Source organism: Plectropomus leopardus, chromosome 16, assembly GCF_026936395.1.
Source record: "Plectropomus leopardus strain MGB_pleo_1.0 chromosome 16, ASM2693639v1, whole genome shotgun sequence".
NCBI classification, from domain to species: domain Eukaryota; kingdom Metazoa; phylum Chordata; class Actinopteri; order Perciformes; family Serranidae; genus Plectropomus; species Plectropomus leopardus.
In genome coordinates this window covers 17896866-17916241 of record NC_142191.1, presented here as the reverse complement: position 1 = coordinate 17916241, position 19376 = coordinate 17896866, and the positions used below count along the sequence as shown (strand labels likewise).

The 19376-nt window shown below is 38.6% G+C and overlaps 1 protein-coding gene across 1 annotated transcript in view; it reads left to right on the top strand.

The window, feature by feature from the left end:
* Positions 1-19376, top strand: part of eif2s1b (eukaryotic translation initiation factor 2, subunit 1 alpha b) — a 52195-nt gene that overhangs the window by 31888 nt on the left and 931 nt on the right. The window lies entirely within an intron of this gene.

The window sequence follows — 19376 nt, the reverse complement described above, 5'->3', positions numbered from 1 at the left end:
ATAGTGTGTCTTGGGAGGCTATTCTAACTTGTTTTAAGCTGTTTTCAACAGTTTTTGGGACGTGCCAAATTTTGACGTTTTTGCCTTACTATAGTCTTGGATTTTTGGTGGGTTTTTCGACATGCCAAATTATGCTGTTTTTGGTTCTTTTTGCAACTTTCTTTGCCATGGCGTGTCTTGGCAGGCTACTCTTAGCTGTTTTAAGCTGTTTTCAACAGTTTTTGGGACGTGCCAAATTTTGATGTTTTTGCCTTACTATAGTCTTGGATTTTTGGTTATTTTTTTGACATGCCAAATTATGCTGTTTTTGGTTCTTTTTGCAACTTTCTTTGCCATAGCATGTCTTTGGGGGCTATTCTAACTTGTTTTAAGCTGTTTTCAACAGTTTTTGGGACATGCCAAATTTTGACATTTTTGCCTTACTATAGTCTTGGATTTTTTGTCATTTTGTCGACATGCCAAATTATGCTGTTTTAGGCTTTTTTTTACAACGTTCTTTGCTATAGCATGTCTTGGGAGGCTATTCTAAGCAGTTTTAAACTGTTTTCAACAGTTTTTGGGAAATGCCAAATTTTGACGTTTTTGCCTTACTATAGTCTTGGATTTTTTGTCATTTTTTCGACATGCCAAATTATGCTGTTTTTGGCTTTTTTTGCAACTTTCTTTGCTATAGCATGTCTTGGGAGGCTATTCTAAGCGGTTTTAAACTGTTTTCAACAGTTTTTGGGAAATGCCAAATTTTGACATTTTTGCCTTACTATAGTCTTGGATTTTTGGTCGTTTTTTCGACATGCCAAATTATGCTGTTTTTGGCTTTTTTTGCAACTTTCTTTGCTATGGTGTGTCTTGGCAGGCTATTCTAACTTGTTTTAAGCTGTTTTCAACAGTTTTTGGGACATGCCAAATTTTGACATTTTTGCCTTACTATAGTCTTGGATTTTTGGTCATTTTTTCGACATGCCAAATTATGCTGTTTTTGGCTTTTTTTGCAACTTTCTTTGCTATAGCATGTCTTGGCAGGCTACTCTAAGCTGTTTAAAGCTGTTTTCAACAGTTTTTGGGATGTGCCAAATTTTGACATTTTGCCTTACTATAGTCTTGGATTTTTGGTCATTTTTTTGACATGCCAAATTATGCTGTTTTAGGCTTTTTTTGCAACTTTCTTTGCTATAGCATGTCTTGGGAGGCTATTCTAAGCGGTTTTAAACTGTTTTCAACAGTTTTTGGGAAATGCCAAATTTTGACATTTTTGCCTTACTATAGTCTTGGATTTTTGGTCGTTTTTTCGACATGACAAATTATGGTTTTTTTGGTTCTTTTTGCAACTTTCTTTGCTATGGCGTGTCTTGGCAGGCTATTCTAAGTTGTTTGAAGCTGTTTTCAGCAGTTTTTGGGAGATGCCAAATTTTGACATTTTTGCCTTACTATAGTCTTGGATTTTTTGTCATTTTTTCGACATGCCAAATTATGCTGTTTTAGGCTTTTTTTTACAACTTTCTTTGCTATAGCATGTCTTGGGAGGCTATTCTAAGCGGTTTTAAACTGTTTTCAACAGTTTTTGGGAAATGCCAAATTTTGACATTTTTGCCTTACTATAGTCTTGGATTTTTGGTCGTTTTTTCGACATGCCAAATTATGCTGTTTTTGGCTTTTTTTGCAACTTTCTTTGCTATGGTGTGTCTTGGCAGGCTATTCTAAGCAGTTTTAAGCTGTTTTCAACAGTTTTTGGGACGTGCCAAATTTTGACTTTTTTGCCTTACTATAGTCTTGGATTTTTGGTCGTTTTTTCGACATGACAAATTATGGTTTTTTTGGTTCTTTTTGCAACTTTCTTTGCTATAGCGTGTCTTTGGGGGCTATTCTAACTTGTTTTAAGCTGTTTTCAACAGTTTTTGGGACATGCCAAATTTTGACATTTTTGCCTTACTATAGTCTTGGATTTTTGGTCATTTTTTCGACATGCCAAATTATGCTGTTTTAGACTTTTTTTTGCAACTTTCTTTGCTATAGCATGTATTGGGAGGCTATTCTAAGCGGTTTTAAACTGTTTTCAACAGTTTTTGAGAAATGCCAAATTTTGACATTTTTGCCTTACTATAGTCTTGGATTTTTGGTGGTTTTTTCGACATGCCAAATTATGCTGTTTTTGGTTCTTTTTGCAACTTTCTTTGCTATGGCGTGTCTTGGCAGGCTACTCTTAGCTGTTTTAAGCTGTTTTCAACAGATTTTGGGACGTGCCAAATTTTGATGTTTTTGCCTTACTATAGTCTTGGATTTTTGGTTATTTTTTTGACATGCCAAATTATGCTGTTTTAGGCTTTTTTTTACAACTTTCTTTGCTATAGCATGTCTTGGGAGGCTATTCTAAGCGGTTTTAAACTGTTTTCAACAGTTTTTGGGAAATGCCAAATTTTGACGTTTTTGCCTTACTATAGTCTTGGATTTTTTGTCATTTTTTCGACATGCCAAATTATGCTGTTTTTGGCTTTTTTTGCAACTTTCTTTGCTATAGCATGTCTTGGGAGGCTATTCTAAGCGGTTTTAAACTGTTTTCAACAGTTTTTGGGAAATGCCAAATTTTGACATTTTTGCCTTACTATAGTCTTGGATTTTTGGTCGTTTTTTCGACATGCCAAATTATGCTGTTTTTGGCTTTTTTTGCAACTTTCTTTGCTATGGTGTGTCTTGGCAGGCTATTCTAAGCGGTTTTAAGCTGTTTTCAACAGTTTTTGGGACGTGCCAAATTTTGACTTTTTTGCCTTACTATAGTCTTGGATTTTTGGTCGTTTTTTCGACATGACAAATTATGGTTTTTTTGGTTCTTTTTGCAACTTTCTTTGCTATAGCGTGTCTTTGGGGGCTATTCTAACTTGTTTTAAGCTGTTTTCAACAGTTTTTGGGACATGCCAAATTTTGACGTTTTTGCCTTACTATAGTCTTGGATTTTTTGTCATTTTTTCGACATGCCAAATTATGCTGTTTTAGGCTTTTTTTTGCAACTTTCTTTGCTATGGTGTGTCTTGGCAGGCTATTCTAAGCAGTTTTAAGCTGTTTTCAACAGTTTTGGGACGTGCCAAATTTTGACTTTTTTGCCTTACTATAGTCTTGGATTTTTGGTCGTTTTTTCGACATGACAAATTATGGTTTTTTTGGTTCTTTTTGCAACTTTCTTTGCTATAGCGTGTCTTTGGGGGCTATTCTAACTTGTTTTAAGCTGTTTTCAACAGTTTTTGGGACATGCCAAATTTTGACATTTTTGCCTTACTATAGTCTTGGATTTTTGGTCATTTTTTCGACATGCCAAATTATGCTGTTTTAGACTTTTTTTTGCAACTTTCTTTGCTATAGCATGTCTTGGCAGGCTACTCTAAGCTGTTTAAAGCTGTTTTCAACAGTTTTTGGGATGTGCCAAATTTTGACATTTTGCCTTACTATAGTCTTGGATTTTTGGTCATTTTTTTGACATGCCAAATTATGCTGTTTTAGGCTTTTTTTGCAACTTTCTTTGCTATAGCATGTCTTGGGAGGCTATTCTAAGCGGTTTTAAACTGTTTTCAACAGTTTTTGGGAAATGCCAAATTTTGACATTTTTGCCTTACTATAGTCTTGGATTTTTGGTCGTTTTTTCGACATGCCAAATTATGCTGTTTTTGGCTTTTTTTGCAACTTTCTTTGCTATGGTGTGTCTTGGCAGGCTATTCTAAGCAGTTTTAAGCTGTTTTCAACAGTTTTTGGGATGTGCCAAATTTGGACTTTTTTGCCTTACTATAGTCTTGGATTTTTGGTCGTTTTTTCGACATGACAAATTATGGTTTTTTTGGTTCTTTTTGCAACTTTCTTTGCTATAGCGTGTCTTTGGGGGCTATTCTAACTTGTTTTAAGCTGTTTTCAACAGTTTTTGGGACATGCCAAATTTTGACATTTTTGCCTTACTATAGTCTTGGATTTTTGGTCGTTTTTTCGACATGACAAATTATGGTTTTTTTGGTTCTTTTTGCAACTTTCTTTGCTATGGCGTGTCTTGGCAGGCTATTCTAAGTTGTTTGAAGCTGTTTTCAGCAGTTTTTGGGAGATGCCAAATTTTGACATTTTGCCTTACTATAGTCTTGGATTTTTGGTGGTTTTTTCGACATGCCAAATTATGCTATTTTTGTCTTTTTTTGCAACCTTCTTTGCTATAGCGTGTTTTTGGAGGCTATTCTGAGTTGTTTTAAGCTGTTTTCAACAGTTTTTGGGACATGCCAAATTTTGACGTTTTTGCCTTACTATAGTCTTGGATTTTTGGTCGTTTTTTCAACATGCCAAATTATGCTGTTTTAGGCTTTTTTTTTTACAACTTTCTTTGCTATAGCATGTTTTGGGGGGCTATTCTATGCGGTTTTAAACTGTTTTCAACAGTTTTTGGGAAATGCCAAATTTTGACATTTTTGCCTTACTATAGTCTTGGATTTTTGGTCATTTTTTCGACATGACAAATTATGTTTTTTTTTGTTCTTTTTGCAACTTTCTTTGCTATAGCATGTATTGGCAGGCTACTCTAAGCTGTTTAAGGCTGTTTTCAATAGTTTTTGGGAAATGCCAAATTTTGACATTTTTGCCTTACTATAGTCTTGGATTTTTGGTCATTTTTTCGACATGCCAAATTATGCTGTTTTAGACCTTTTTTTGCAACTTTCTTTGCTATAGCATGTATTGGCAGGCTACTCTAAGCTGTTTAAAGCTGTTTTCAACAGTTTTTGGGACATGCCAAATTTTGACATTTTGCCTTACTATAGTCTTGGATTTTGGTGGTTTTTCGATGTGCCAAATTATGCTTTTTTTGGTTCTTTTGGCAACTTTCTTTTATATAGTGTGTCTTGGGAGGCTATTCTAAATTGTTTTAAGCTGTTTTCAACAGTTTTTGGGACGTGCCAAATTTTGACGTTTTTGCCTTACTATAGTCTTGGATTTTTGGTGGGTTTTTCGACATGCCAAATTATGCTGTTTTTGGTTCTTTTTGCAACTTTCTTTGCCATGGCGTGTCTTGGCAGGCTACTCTTAGCTGTTTTAAGCTGTTTTCAACAGTTTTTGGGACGTGCCAAATTTTGATGTTTTTGCCTTACTATAGTCTTGGATTTTTGGTTATTTTTTCGACATGCCAAATTATGCTGTTTTAGGCTTTTTTTTACAACGTTCTTTGCTATAGCATGTCTTGGGAGGCTATTCTAAGCAGTTTTAAACTGTTTTCAACAGTTTTTGGGAAATGCCAAATTTTGACATTTTTGCCTTACTATAGTCTTGGATTTTTGTCATTTTTCGACATGCCAAATTATGCTGTTTTAGACTTTTTTGCAACTTTCTTTGCTATAGCATGTCTTTGCAGGCTATTCTGAGTTGTTTAAAGCTGTTTTCAACAGTTTTTGGGACATGCCAAATTTTGACGTTTTTGCCTTACTATAGTCTTGGATTTTTGGTTGTTTTTTCGACATGCCAAATGATGCTGTTTTTGGCTTTTTTTTTCAACTTTCTTTGCTATAGCGTGTCGTGGCAGGCTATTCTAACTTGTTTTAAGCTGTTTTCAACAGTTTTTGGGGAGTGCCAAATTTTGACATTTTGCCTTACTATAGTCTTGGATTTTTGGTTGTTTTTTCGACGTGCCAAATTATGCTGTTTTTGGTTCTTTTTTTTGCAACTTTCTTTGCTATAGCATGTATTGGCAGGCTACTCTAAGCTATTTAAGGCTGTTTTCAACAGTTTTTGGGAAATGCCAAATTTTGACATTTTTGCCTTACTACAGTCTTGGATTTTTGTATGCCAAATTATGCTGTTTTAGGCTTTTTTTTACAACTTTCTTTGCTATAGCATGTCTTGGGAGGCTATTCTAAGCGGTTTTAAACTGTTTTCAACAGTTTTTGGGAAATGCCAAATTTTGACATTTTTGCCTTACTATAGTCTTGGATTTTTGGTCGTTTTTTCGACATGCCATATTATGCTGTTTTTGGCTTTTTTTTGCAACTTTCTTTACTATAGCATGTCTTGGCAGGCTACTCTAAGCTGTTTAAAGCTGTTTTCAACAGTTTTTGGGAGATGCCAAATTTTGACATTTGCCTTACTATAGTCTTGGATTTTTGGTTATTTTTTGACATGCCAAATTATGCTGTTTTTGGTTCTTTTTGCAACTTTCTTTGCTATAGCGTGTCTTTGGGGGCTATTCTAACTTGTTTTAAGCTGTTTTCAACAGTTTTTGGGAGATGCCAAATTTTGACATTTTTGCCTTACTATAGTCTTGGATTTTTGCTCATTTTTTTGACATGCCAAATTATGCTGTTTTAGGCTTTTTTTTGCAACTTTCTTTGCTATAGCATGTCTTGGGAGGCTATTCTAAGCGGTTTTAAACTGTTTCTAACAGTTTTTGGGACATGACAAATTGTGACATTTTTGCCTTACTATAGTCTTGGATTTTTGGTCATTTTTTCGACATGCCAAATTATGCTGTTTTTGATTCTTTTTGCAACTTTCTTTGCTATGGCGTGTCTTGGCAGGCTACTCTAAGCTGTTTTAAGCTGTTTTCAACAGTTTTTGGGATGTGCCAAATTTTGACATTTTGCCTTACTATAGTCTTGGATTTTTGGTCATTTTTTTGACATGCCAAATTATGCTGTTTTAGGCTTTTTTTGCAACTTTCTTTGCTATAGCATGTTTTGGCAGGCTACTCTAAGCTGTTTAAAGCTGTTTTCAACAGTTTTGGGACATGCCAAATTTTGACATTTTTGCCTTACTATAGTCTTGGATTTTTGGTGGTTTTTTCGACATGCCAAATTATGCTGTTTTAGACCTTTTTTTGCAACTTTCTTTGCTATAGCATGTATTGGCAGGCTACTCTAAGCTGTTTTAAGCTGTTTTCAACAGTTTTTGGGACGTGCCAAATTTTGACGTTTTTGCCTTACTATAGTCTTGGATTTTTGGTGGGTTTTTCGACATGCCAAATTATGCTGTTTTTGGTTCTTTTTGCAACTTTCTTTGCCATGGCGTGTCTTGGCAGGCTACTCTTAGCTGTTTTAAGCTGTTTTCAACAGTTTTTGGGACGTGCCAAATTTTGATGTTTTTGCCTTACTATAGTCTTGGATTTTTGGTTATTTTTTTGACATGCCAAATTATGCTGTTTTTGGTTCTTTTTGCAACTTTCTTTGCCATAGCGTGTCTTTGGGGGCTATTCTAACTTGTTTTAAGCTGTTTTCAACAGTTTTTGGGACATGCCAAATTTTGACATTTTGCCTTACTATAGTCTTGGATTTTTTGTCATTTTTTCGACATGCCAAATTATGCTGTTTTAGGCTTTTTTTTACAACGTTCTTTGCTATAGCATGTCTTGGGAGGCTATTCTAAGCAGTTTTAAACTGTTTTCAACAGTTTTGGAAATGCCAAATTTTGACATTTTGCCTTACTATAGTCTTGGATTTTTTGTCATTTTTTCGACATGCCAAATTATGCTGTTTTAGACTTTTTTTGCAACTTTCTTTGCTATAGCATGTCTTTGCAGGCTATTCTGAGTTGTTTAAAGCTGTTTTCAACAGTTTTTGGGACATGCCAAATTTTGACGTTTTTGCCTTACTATAGTCTTGGATTTTTGGTTGTTTTTTCGACATGCCAAATGATGCTGTTTTTGGCTTTTTTTTTCAACTTTCTTTGCTATAGCGTGTCGTGGCAGGCTATTCTAACTTGTTTTAAGCTGTTTTCAACAGTTTTTGGGGAGTGCCAAATTTTGACATTTTGCCTTACTATAGTCTTGGATTTTTGGTTGTTTTTTCGACGTGCCAAATTATGCTGTTTTTGGTTCTTTTTTTGCAACTTTCTTTGCTATAGCATGTATTGGCAGGCTACTCTAAGCTATTTAAGGCTGTTTTCAACAGTTTTTGGGAAATGCCAAATTTTGACATTTTTGCCTTACTACAGTCTTGGATTTTTGTATGCCAAATTATGCTGTTTTAGGCTTTTTTTTACAACTTTCTTTGCTATAGCATGTCTTGGGAGGCTATTCTAAGCGGTTTTAAACTGTTTTCAACAGTTTTTGGAAATGCCAAATTTTGACATTTTGCCTTACTATAGTCTTGGATTTTTGGTCGTTTTTTCGACATGCCAAATTATGCTGTTTTTGGCTTTTTTGCAACTTTCTTTACTATAGCATGTCTTGGCAGGCTACTCTAAGCTGTTTAAAGCTGTTTTCAACAGTTTTTGGGAGATGCCAAATTTTGACATTTTGCCTTACTATAGTCTTGGATTTTTGGTTATTTTTTTGACATGCCAAATTATGCTGTTTTTGGTTCTTTTTGCAACTTTCTTTGCTATAGCGTGTCTTTGGGGCTATTCTAACTTGTTTTAAGCTGTTTTCAACAGTTTTTGGAGATGCCAAATTTTGACATTTTGCCTTACTATAGTCTTGGATTTTTGCTCATTTTTTGACATGCCAAATTATGCTGTTTTAGGCTTTTTTGCAACTTTCTTTGCTATAGCATGTCTTGGGAGGCTATTCTAAGCGGTTTTAAACTGTTTCTAACAGTTTTTGGGACATGACAAATTGTGACATTTTTGCCTTACTATAGTCTTGGATTTTTGGTCATTTTTTCGACATGCCAAATTATGCTGTTTTTGATTCTTTTTGCAACTTTCTTTGCTATGGCGTGTCTTGGCAGGCTACTCTAAGCTGTTTTAAGCTGTTTTCAACAGTTTTTGGGATGTGCCAAATTTTGACATTTTGCCTTTACTATAGTCTTGGATTTTTGGTCATTTTTTTGACATGCCAAATTATGCTGTTTTAGGCTTTTTTGCAACTTTCTTTGCTATAGCATGTTTTGGCAGGCTACTCTAAGCTGTTTAAAGCTGTTTTCAACAGTTTTTGGGACATGCCAAATTTTGACATTTTTGCCTTACTATAGTCTTGGATTTTTGGTGGTTTTTTCGACATGCCAAATTATGCTGTTTTAGACCTTTTTTTGCAACTTTCTTTGCTATAGCATGTATTGGCAGGCTACTCTAAGCTGTTTTAAGCTGTTTTCAACAGTTTTTGGGACGTGCCAAATTTTGACGTTTTTGCCTTACTATAGTCTTGGATTTTTGGTGGGTTTTTTCGACATGCCAAATTATGCTGTTTTTTGGTTCTTTTGCAACTTTCTTTGCCATAGTGTGTCTTGGGAGGCTATTCTAACTTGTTTTAAGCTGTTTTCAACAGTTTTTGGGACGTGCCAAATTTTGACGTTTTTGCCTTACTATAGTCTTGGATTTTTGGTGTTTTTTTCGACATGCCAAATTATGCTGTTTTTGGTTCTTTTTGCAACTTTCTTTGCTATGGCGTGTCTTTGGCAGGCTATTCTAACTTGTTTTAAGCTGTTTTCAACAGTTTTTGGGACATGCCAAATTTTGACATTTTTGCCTTACTATAGTCTTGGATTTTTGTCATTTTTTGACATGCCAAATTATGCTGTTTTAGGCTTTTTTTACAACTTTCTTTGCTATAGCATGTCTTGGGAGGCTATTCTAACTTGTTTTAAACTGTTTTCAACAGTTTTTGGGAAATGCCAAATTTTGACATTTTTGCCTTACTATAGTCTTGGATTTTTTGTCATTTTTTCGACATGCCAAATTATGCTGTTTTAGACTTTTTTTGCAACTTTCTTTGCTATAGCATGTCTTTGCAGGCTATTCTGAGTTGTTTAAAGCTGTTTTCAACAGTTTTTGGGACATGCCAAATTTTGACGTTTTTGCCTTACTATAGTCTTGGATTTTTGGTTGTTTTTTCGACATGCCAAATGATGCTGTTTTTGGCTTTTTTTTTCAACTTTCTTTGCTATAGCGTGTCGTGGCAGGCTATTCTAACTTGTTTTAAGCTGTTTTCAACAGTTTTTGGGGAGTGTAAATTTTGACATTTTGCCTTACTATAGTCTTGGATTTTTGGTTGTTTTTTCGACGTGCCAAATTATGCTGTTTTTGGTTCTTTTTTTTGCAACTTTCTTTGCTATAGCATGTATTGGCAGGCTACTCTAAGCTATTTAAGGCTGTTTTCAACAGTTTTTGGGAAATGCCAAATTTTGACATTTTTGCCTTACTACAGTCTTGGATTTTTGTATGCCAAATTATGCTGTTTTAGGCTTTTTTTTACAACTTTCTTTGCTATAGCATGTCTTGGGAGGCTATTCTAAGCGGTTTTAAACTGTTTTCAACAGTTTTTGGGTAATGCCAAATTTTGACATTTTTGCCTTACTATAGTCTTGGATTTTTGGTCGTTTTTTCGACATGCCAAATTATGCTGTTTTTGGCTTTTTTTGCAACTTTCTTTACTATAGCATGTCTTGGCAGGCTACTCTAAGCTGTTTAAAGCTGTTTTCAACAGTTTTTGGGAGATGCCAAATTTTGACATTTTGCCTTACTATAGTCTTGGATTTTTGGTTATTTTTTTGACATGCCAAATTATGCTGTTTTTGGTTCTTTTTGCAACTTTCTTTGCTATAGCGTGTCTTTGGGGGCTATTCTAACTTGTTTTAAGCTGTTTTCAACAGTTTTTGGGAGATGCCAAATTTTGACATTTTTGCCTTACTATAGTCTTGGATTTTTGCTCATTTTTTTGACATGCCAAATTATGCTGTTTTAGGCTTTTTTTTGCAACTTTCTTTGCTATAGCATGTCTTGGGAGGCTATTCTAAGCGGTTTTAAACTGTTTCTAACAGTTTTTGGGACATGACAAATTGTGACATTTTTGCCTTACTATAGTCTTGGATTTTTGGTCATTTTTTCGACATGCCAAATTATGCTGTTTTTGATTCTTTTTGCAACTTTCTTTGCTATGGCGTGTCTTGGCAGGCTACTCTAAGCTGTTTTAAGCTGTTTTCAACAGTTTTTGGGATGTGCCAAATTTTGACATTTTTGCCTTACTATAGTCTTGGATTTTTGGTCATTTTTTTTGACATGCCAAATTATGCTGTTTTAGGCTTTTTTTTGCAACTTTCTTTGCTATAGCATGTTTTGGCAGGCTACTCTAAGCTGTTTAAAGCTGTTTTCAACAGTTTTTGGGACATGCCAAATTTTGACATTTTTGCCTTACTATAGTCTTGGATTTTTGGTGGTTTTTTCGACATGCCAAATTATGCTGTTTTAGACCTTTTTTTGCAACTTTCTTTGCTATAGCATGTATTGGCAGGCTACTCTAAGCTGTTTAAAGCTGTTTTCAACAGTTTTGGGGACATGCCAAATTTTGACATTTTTGCCTTACTATAGTCTTGGATTTTTGGTGGTTTTTTCGATGTGCCAAATTATGCTTTTTTTGGTTCTTTTGGCAACTTTCTTTTATATAGTGTGTCTTGGGAGGCTATTCTAACTTGTTTTAAGCTGTTTTCAACAGTTTTTGGGACGTGCCAAATTTTGATGTTTTTGCCTTACTATAGTCTTGGATTTTTGGTTATTTTTTTGACATGCCAAATTATGCTGTTTTTGGTTCTTTTTGCAACTTTCTTTGCCATAGCGTGTCTTTGGGGGCTATTCTAACTTGTTTTAAGCTGTTTTCAACAGTTTTTGGGACATGCCAAATTTTGACATTTTTGCCTTACTATAGTCTTGGATTTTTTGTCATTTTTTCGACATGCCAAATTATGCTGTTTTAGGCTTTTTTTTACAACGTTCTTTGCTATAGCATGTCTTGGGAGGCTATTCTAAGCAGTTTTAAACTGTTTTCAACAGTTTTTGGGAAATGCCAAATTTTGACATTTTTGCCTTACTATAGTCTTGGATTTTTTGTCATTTTTTCGACATGCCAAATTATGCTGTTTTAGACTTTTTTTGCAACTTTCTTTGCTATAGCATGTCTTTGCAGGCTATTCTGAGTTGTTTAAAGCTGTTTTCAACAGTTTTTGGGACATGCCAAATTTTGACGTTTTTGCCTTACTATAGTCTTGGATTTTTGGTTATTTTTTCGACATGCCAAATGATGCTGTTTTTGGCTTTTTTTTCAACTTTCTTTGCTATAGCGTGTCGTGGCAGGCTATTCTAACTTGTTTTAAGCTGTTTTCAACAGTTTTTGGGGAGTGCCAAATTTTGACATTTTGCCTTACTATAGTCTTGGATTTTTGGTTGTTTTTTCGACGTGCCAAATTATGCTGTTTTTGGTTCTTTTTTTTGCAACTTTCTTTGCTATAGCATGTATTGGCAGGCTACTCTAAGCTATTTAAGGCTGTTTTCAACAGTTTTTGGGAAATGCCAAATTTTGACATTTTTGCCTTACTACAGTCTTGGATTTTTGTATGCCAAATTATGCTGTTTTAGGCTTTTTTTTACAACTTTCTTTGCTATAGCATGTCTTGGGAGGCTATTCTAAGCGGTTTTAAACTGTTTTCAACAGTTTTTGGGAAATGCCAAATTTTGACATTTTTGCCTTACTATAGTCTTGGATTTTTGGTCGTTTTTTCGACATGCCAAATTATGCTGTTTTTGGCTTTTTTTTGCAACTTTCTTTACTATAGCATGTCTTGGCAGGCTACTCTAAGCTGTTTAAAGCTGTTTTCAACAGTTTTTGGGAGATGCCAAATTTTGACATTTTGCCTTACTATAGTCTTGGATTTTTGGTTATTTTTTTGACATGCCAAATTATGCTGTTTTTGGTTCTTTTTGCAACTTTCTTTGCTATAGCGTGTCTTTGGGGGCTATTCTAACTTGTTTTAAGCTGTTTTCAACAGTTTTTGGGAGATGCCAAATTTTGACATTTTTGCCTTACTATAGTCTTGGATTTTTGCTCATTTTTTTGACATGCCAAATTATGCTGTTTTAGGCTTTTTTTTGCAACTTTCTTTGCTATAGCATGTCTTGGGAGGCTATTCTAAGCGGTTTTAAACTGTTTCTAACAGTTTTTGGGACATGACAAATTGTGACATTTTTGCCTTACTATAGTCTTGGATTTTTGGTCATTTTTTCGACATGCCAAATTATGCTGTTTTTGATTCTTTTTGCAACTTTCTTTGCTATGGCGTGTCTTGGCAGGCTACTCTAAGCTGTTTTAAGCTGTTTTCAACAGTTTTTGGGATGTGCCAAATTTTGACATTTTTGCCTTACTATAGTCTTGGATTTTTGGTCATTTTTTTTGACATGCCAAATTATGCTGTTTTAGGCTTTTTTTTGCAACTTTCTTTGCTATAGCATGTTTTGGCAGGCTACTCTAAGCTGTTTAAAGCTGTTTTCAACAGTTTTTGGGACATGCCAAATTTTGACATTTTTGCCTTACTATAGTCTTGGATTTTTGGTGGTTTTTTCGACATGCCAAATTATGCTGTTTTAGACCTTTTTTTGCAACTTTCTTTGCTATAGCATGTATTGGCAGGCTACTCTAAGCTGTTTAAAGCTGTTTTCAACAGTTTTGGGGACATGCCAAATTTTGACATTTTTGCCTTACTATAGTCTTGGATTTTTGGTGGTTTTTTCGATGTGCCAAATTATGCTTTTTTTGGTTCTTTTGGCAACTTTCTTTTATATAGTGTGTCTTGGGAGGCTATTCTAACTTGTTTTAAGCTGTTTTCAACAGTTTTTGGGACGTGCCAAATTTTGACGTTTTTGCCTTATTATAGTCTTGGATTTTTGGTGTTTTTTTCGACATGCCAAATTATGCTGTTTTTGGTTCTTTTTGCAACTTTCTTTGCTATGGCGTGTCTTGGCAGGCTACTCTTAGCTGTTTTAAGCTGTTTTCAACAGTTTTTGGGACGTGCCAAATTTTGATGTTTTTGCCTTACTATAGTCTTGGATTTTTGGTTATTTTTTTGACATGCCAAATTATGCTGTTTTTGGTTCTTTTTGCAACTTTCTTTGCCATAGCGTGTCTTTGGGGGCTATTCTAACTTGTTTTAAGCTGTTTTCAACAGTTTTTGGGACATGCCAAATTTTGACATTTTTGCCTTACTATAGTCTTGGATTTTTTGTCATTTTTTCGACATGCCAAATTATGCTGTTTTAGGCTTTTTTTTTACAACTTTCTTTGCTATAGCATGTCTTGGGAGGCTATTCTAAGCGGTTTTAAACTGTTTTCAACAGTTTTTGGGAAATGCCAAATTTTGACATTTTTGCCTTACTATAGTCTTGGATTTTTTATCATTTTTTCGACATGCCAAATTATGCTGTTTTAGACTTTTTTTGCAACTTTCTTTGCTATAGCATGTCTTTGCAGGCTATTCTGAGTTGTTTAAAGCTGTTTTCAACAGTTTTTGGGACATGCCAAATTTTGACGTTTTTGCCTTACTATAGTCTTGGATTTTTGGTTGTTTTTTCGACATGCCAAATGATGCTGTTTTTGGCTTTTTTTTTCAACTTTCTTTGCTATAGCGTGTCGTGGCAGGCTATTCTAACTTGTTTTAAGCTGTTTTCAACAGTTTTTGGGGAGTGCCAAATTTTGACATTTTGCCTTACTATAGTCTTGGATTTTTGGTTGTTTTTTCGACGTGCCAAATTATGCTGTTTTAGGCTTTTTTTACAACTTTCTTTGCTATAGCATGTATTGGCAGGCTACTCTAAGCTATTTAAGGCTGTTTTCAACAGTTTTTGGGAAATGCCAAATTTTGACATTTTTGCCTTACTATAGTCTTGGATTTTTGTATGCCAAATTATGCTGTTTTAGGCTTTTTTTTGCAACTTTCTTTACTATAGCATGTCTTGGCAGGCTACTCTAAGCTGTTTAAAGCTGTTTTCAACAGTTTTTGGGAGATGCCAAATTTGGACATTTTTGCCTTACTATAGTCTTGGATTTTTGGTCATTTTTTCGACATGCCAAATTATGCTGTTTTAGACTTTTTTTTGCAACTTTCTTTGCTATAGCGTGTCTTGGCAGGCTACTCTAAGCTGTTTAAAGCTGTTTTCAACAGTTTTTGGGAGATGCCAAATTTTGACATTTTGCCTTACTATAGTCTTGGATTTTTGGTTATTTTTTTGACATGCCAAATTATGCTGTTTTTGGTTCTTTTTGCAACTTTCTTTGCTATAGCGTGTCTTTGGGGGCTATTCTAACTTGTTTTAAGCTGTTTTCAACAGTTTTTGGGAGATGCCAAATTTTGACATTTTTGCCTTACTATAGTCTTGGATTTTTGCTCATTTTTTTGACATGCCAAATTATGCTGTTTTAGGCTTTTTTTGCAACTTTCTTTGCTATAGCATGTCTTGGGAGGCTATTCTAAGCGGTTTTAAACTGTTTCTAACAGTTTTTGGGACATGACAAATTTGGACATTTTTGCCTTACTATAGTCTTGGATTTTTGGTGGTTTTTTCGACATGCCTAATTATTCTGTTTTTGTCTTTTTTTGCATCCTTCTTTGCTATAGCATGTCTTGGGAGGCTGTTCTAAGCGGTTTTAAAGCTGTTTTCAACAGTTTTTGGGACATGCCAAATTTTAACGTTTTTGCCTTACTATAGTCTTGGATTTTTGGTTGTTTTTTCGACATGCCAAATTATGCTGTTTTTGTCTTTTTTTGCAACCTTCTTTGCTATAGCGTGTTTTTGGAGGCTATTCTGAGTTGTTTGAAGCTGTTTTCAACAGTTTTTGGGACATGCCAAATTTTGACATTTTTGCCTTACTATCCATCCATCCATCCATTTTCTTCCGCTCATCCGGGGTCGGGTCGCGGGGGCAGCAGCCTAAGCAGGGAAACCCAGACTTCCCTCTCTCCGGCCACTTCGTCCAGCTCTTCCCGGGGGACCCCGAGGCGTTCCCAGGCCAGCTGTGAGACGTAGTCTCTCCAGCGTGTCATGGGTCTTCCCCGGGGCCTCCTACCGGTGGGACGTGCCCTGAACACCTCACCAGGGAGGCGTCCTGGAGGCATCCTAATTAGATGCCCAAGCCACCTCATCTGGCTCTTCTCAATGCGGAGGAGCAGCGGCTCTACTCCGAGCTCCTCTCGGATGACGGAGCTTCTCACCCTATCTCTAAGGGAGAGCCCAGCCACCCTACGGAGGAAACTCATTTTGGCCGCTTGTACCCGCGATCTTGTTCTTTCGGTCACTACCCAAAGCTCATGACCATAGGTGAGGGTAGGAACGAAGATCGACTGGTAAATCGAGAGCTTTGCCATTCGGCTCAGCTCCCTCTTCACCAAGACAGACCGGTGCAGAGTCCGCATTACTGCAGATGCTGCACCGATCCGCCTGTCGATCTCCCGTTCTATCCTTCCCTCACTCGTGAACAAGACCCCGAGGTACTTAAACTCCTCCACTTGGGGCAGGACTTCATCCCCGATCCGGAGGGGGCACGCCACCCTTTTCCGGCCGAGAACCATGGTCTCGGATTTGGAGGTGCTGATTCTCATTCCAGCCGCTTCACACTCGGCTGCGAACCGATCCAGTGAGAGCTGAAGGTCGCGGCCCGATGAAGCCAACAGGACCACATCGTCTGCAAAGAGCAGAGACCTAATCCTGAGGTCACCAAACCGGACCCCCTCAACACCCTGGCTGCGCCTAGAAATTCTGTCCATAAAAGTTATGAACAGAATCAGCGACAAAGGGCAGCCCTGGCGGAGTCCAACCCTCACCGGAAACGAGTTCGACTTACTGCCGGCAATGCGGACCAAGCTCCGGCACCGGTCATACAGGGAACGGACAGCCCGTATCAGGGAGTCCGAAACCCCATATTCCCGGAGAACCCCCCACAGGACTCCCCGAGGGACACGGTCGAATGCCTTCTCCAAGTCCACAAAGCACATGTGGACTGGTTGGGCAAACTCCCAAGCACCCTCAAGGATCCTGCCAAGGGTCCAGAGCTGGTCCACAGTTCCACGACCGGGGCGAAAACCGCATTGCTCCTCCTGAATCCAGTGTTCAACTATCCGGCGGACCCTCCTCTCTAGTACCCCCAAATAGACCTTACCAGGGAGGCTGAGGAATGTGATCCCCCTGTAGTTGGAACACACCCTCCGGTCCCCCTTCTTGAAAAGAGGGACCACCACCCCAGTCTGCCAGTCCAAGGGCACTGCCCCCGATGTCCACGCAATGTTGCAGAGTCGTGTCAGCCACGACAGCCCCACAACATCCAGGGCCTTGAGGAACTCCGGGCGGACCTCGTCCACCCCCGGGGCCCTGCCACCGAGGAGCTTTTTGACCACCTCGGTAACCTCAGCCCCAGAGATAGAGGAGCCCACCCCCGGGTCCCCAGGCCCTGCTTCCCCAACAGAAGGCGTGTCGGTGGGATTGAGGAGGTCTTCGAAGTATTCCTTCCACCGATCCACAACGTCCCGAGTCGAGGTCAGCAGCGCCCCGTCGCCACCATACACAGTGTTGACGGAGTACTGTTTCCCCCTCCTGAGACGCCGGATGGTGGTCCAGAACCTCTTCGAAGCCGTCCAGAAGTCGTTTTCCATGGCCTCGCCAAACTCCTCCCATGCCCGGGTTTTCGCCTCGGCGACCGCCGCCGCCGCACTCCGCTTGGCCTGTCGATACCTGTCTGCTGCCTCTGGGGTCCCACAGGCCAAGAAGGCCCAATAGGACTCCTTCTTCAGCTTGACGGCACCCCTTACCGCCGGTGTCCACCAGCGGGTTCGGGTGTTGCCGCCCCGACAGGCACCAACCACCTTACGGCCACAGCACCAGTCGGCCGCCTCAGCAATGGAGGCACGGAACACGGCCCACTTGGACTCAATGTCCCCAGCCTCCCCCGGGACATGGTCAAAGCTCTTCTGGAGGTGGGAGTTGAAGCTCCTTCTGACGGGAGACTCTGCCAGACGTTCCCAGCAGACCCTCACAATGCGTTTGGGTCTGCCAGGTCTGACCGGCGTCCTCCCCCACCATCGGAGCCAACTCACCACCAGGTGGTGATCGGTTGACAGCTCCGCGCCTCTCTTCACCCGAGTATCCAAGACATACGGCCGCAAGTCCAACGATACGACTACAAAGTCGATCATTGAACTGCAGCCTAGGGTGTCCTGATGCCAAGTGCGCATATGGACACCCTTATGCTTGAACATGGTGTTCGTTATGGACAATCTGTGGCAAGCACAGAAGTCCAATAACAAAACACCACTCGGGTTCAGATCGGGGGGGCCATTCCTCCCGATCACGCCCCTCCAGGTCTCACTGTCGTTGCCAGCGTGAGCGTTGAAGTCCCCCAGCAGAACGAGGGAGTCCCCAGAAGGAGCACTCTCCAGCACCCCCTCTAAGGACTCCAAAAAGGGTGGATACTCTGAACTGCTGTTTGGACCATAGGCACAAACAACAGTCAGGATCCGTCCCCCAACCCGAAGGCGGAGGGAGGCTACCCTCTCATTCACCGGCGTAAACTCCAGCATTACAGGCACCGAGCCGGGGGGCAATAAGTATTGCCACCCCTGCCCGGTGCCTCTCACCAGTGGCAACTCCAGAGTGGAAGAGAGTCCATCCCCTCTCAAGAAGACTGGTTCCGGAGCCCAAGCCATGCGTCGAGGTGAGGCCGACTATATCTAGTCGGAACTTCTCAACCTCGCGCACCAGCTCAGGCTCCTTCCCCACCAGAGAGGTGACATTCCACGTCCCCAGAGCTAGCTTCTGCAGCCGAGGATCGGACCGCCAAGGTCCCCGCCTTCGGCTGCCGCCCAGCTCACACTGCACCTGACCCCTACGGCCCCTCCTACGGGTGGTGAGCCCCCTTAGCTTGACGGCAAGCGTCTTGGATTTTTGGTCATTTCGACATGCCAAATTATGCTGTTTTTAGTTCATTTTGCACCTTTCTTTGCTATGGCGTGTCTTGGGAGGTTATTCTAACTTGTTTTACGCTGTTTTCAACAGTTTTTGGGACATGCCAAATTTTGACATTTTTGCCTTGCTATAGTCTTGGATTTTTGGTCGTATTTTTGACATGCTAAATTATGCTGTTTTTCACCTTTTTTGCAACTTTTTTTTGCTATAGCGTGTCTTGGGAGGCAATTCTAACTTGTTTTAAGCTGTTTTCAACAGTTTTTGGGACATGCTAAATTTTGACATTTTTGCCTTACTATAGTCTTGGATTTTTGGTCATTTTGTCGACATGCCACATTATGATTTTTTTTGCTTTTTTTGCAACTTTCTTTGCTATGGTGTGTCTTGGCAGGCTATTCTAAGCTTTTTCCAGCTTTTTTACACAGTTTTTGGGACATGCCAAGTTTTTGATATTTTTGCCTCATTATAGTCTTGCCAAATTTTGACATATAGTACGTTGAAAAAAGTCCAATTTTTTCTGCTCCTAAAAATGGCTTACAACCACATATATTAGCTAGCAGACATGTGTTATGTCATACAATGTGCAAATAAAGGCCAAAAAAGGCCAAAACCCTCATAATTTAGCATATCAAAAAAATGGCCAAAAGGCAATAGTATAGTATGGCGAAAAAAGTCAAATTTTGACTGCTCCTTAAAATGGCTGAAAACAACATAAAATAGCTTGA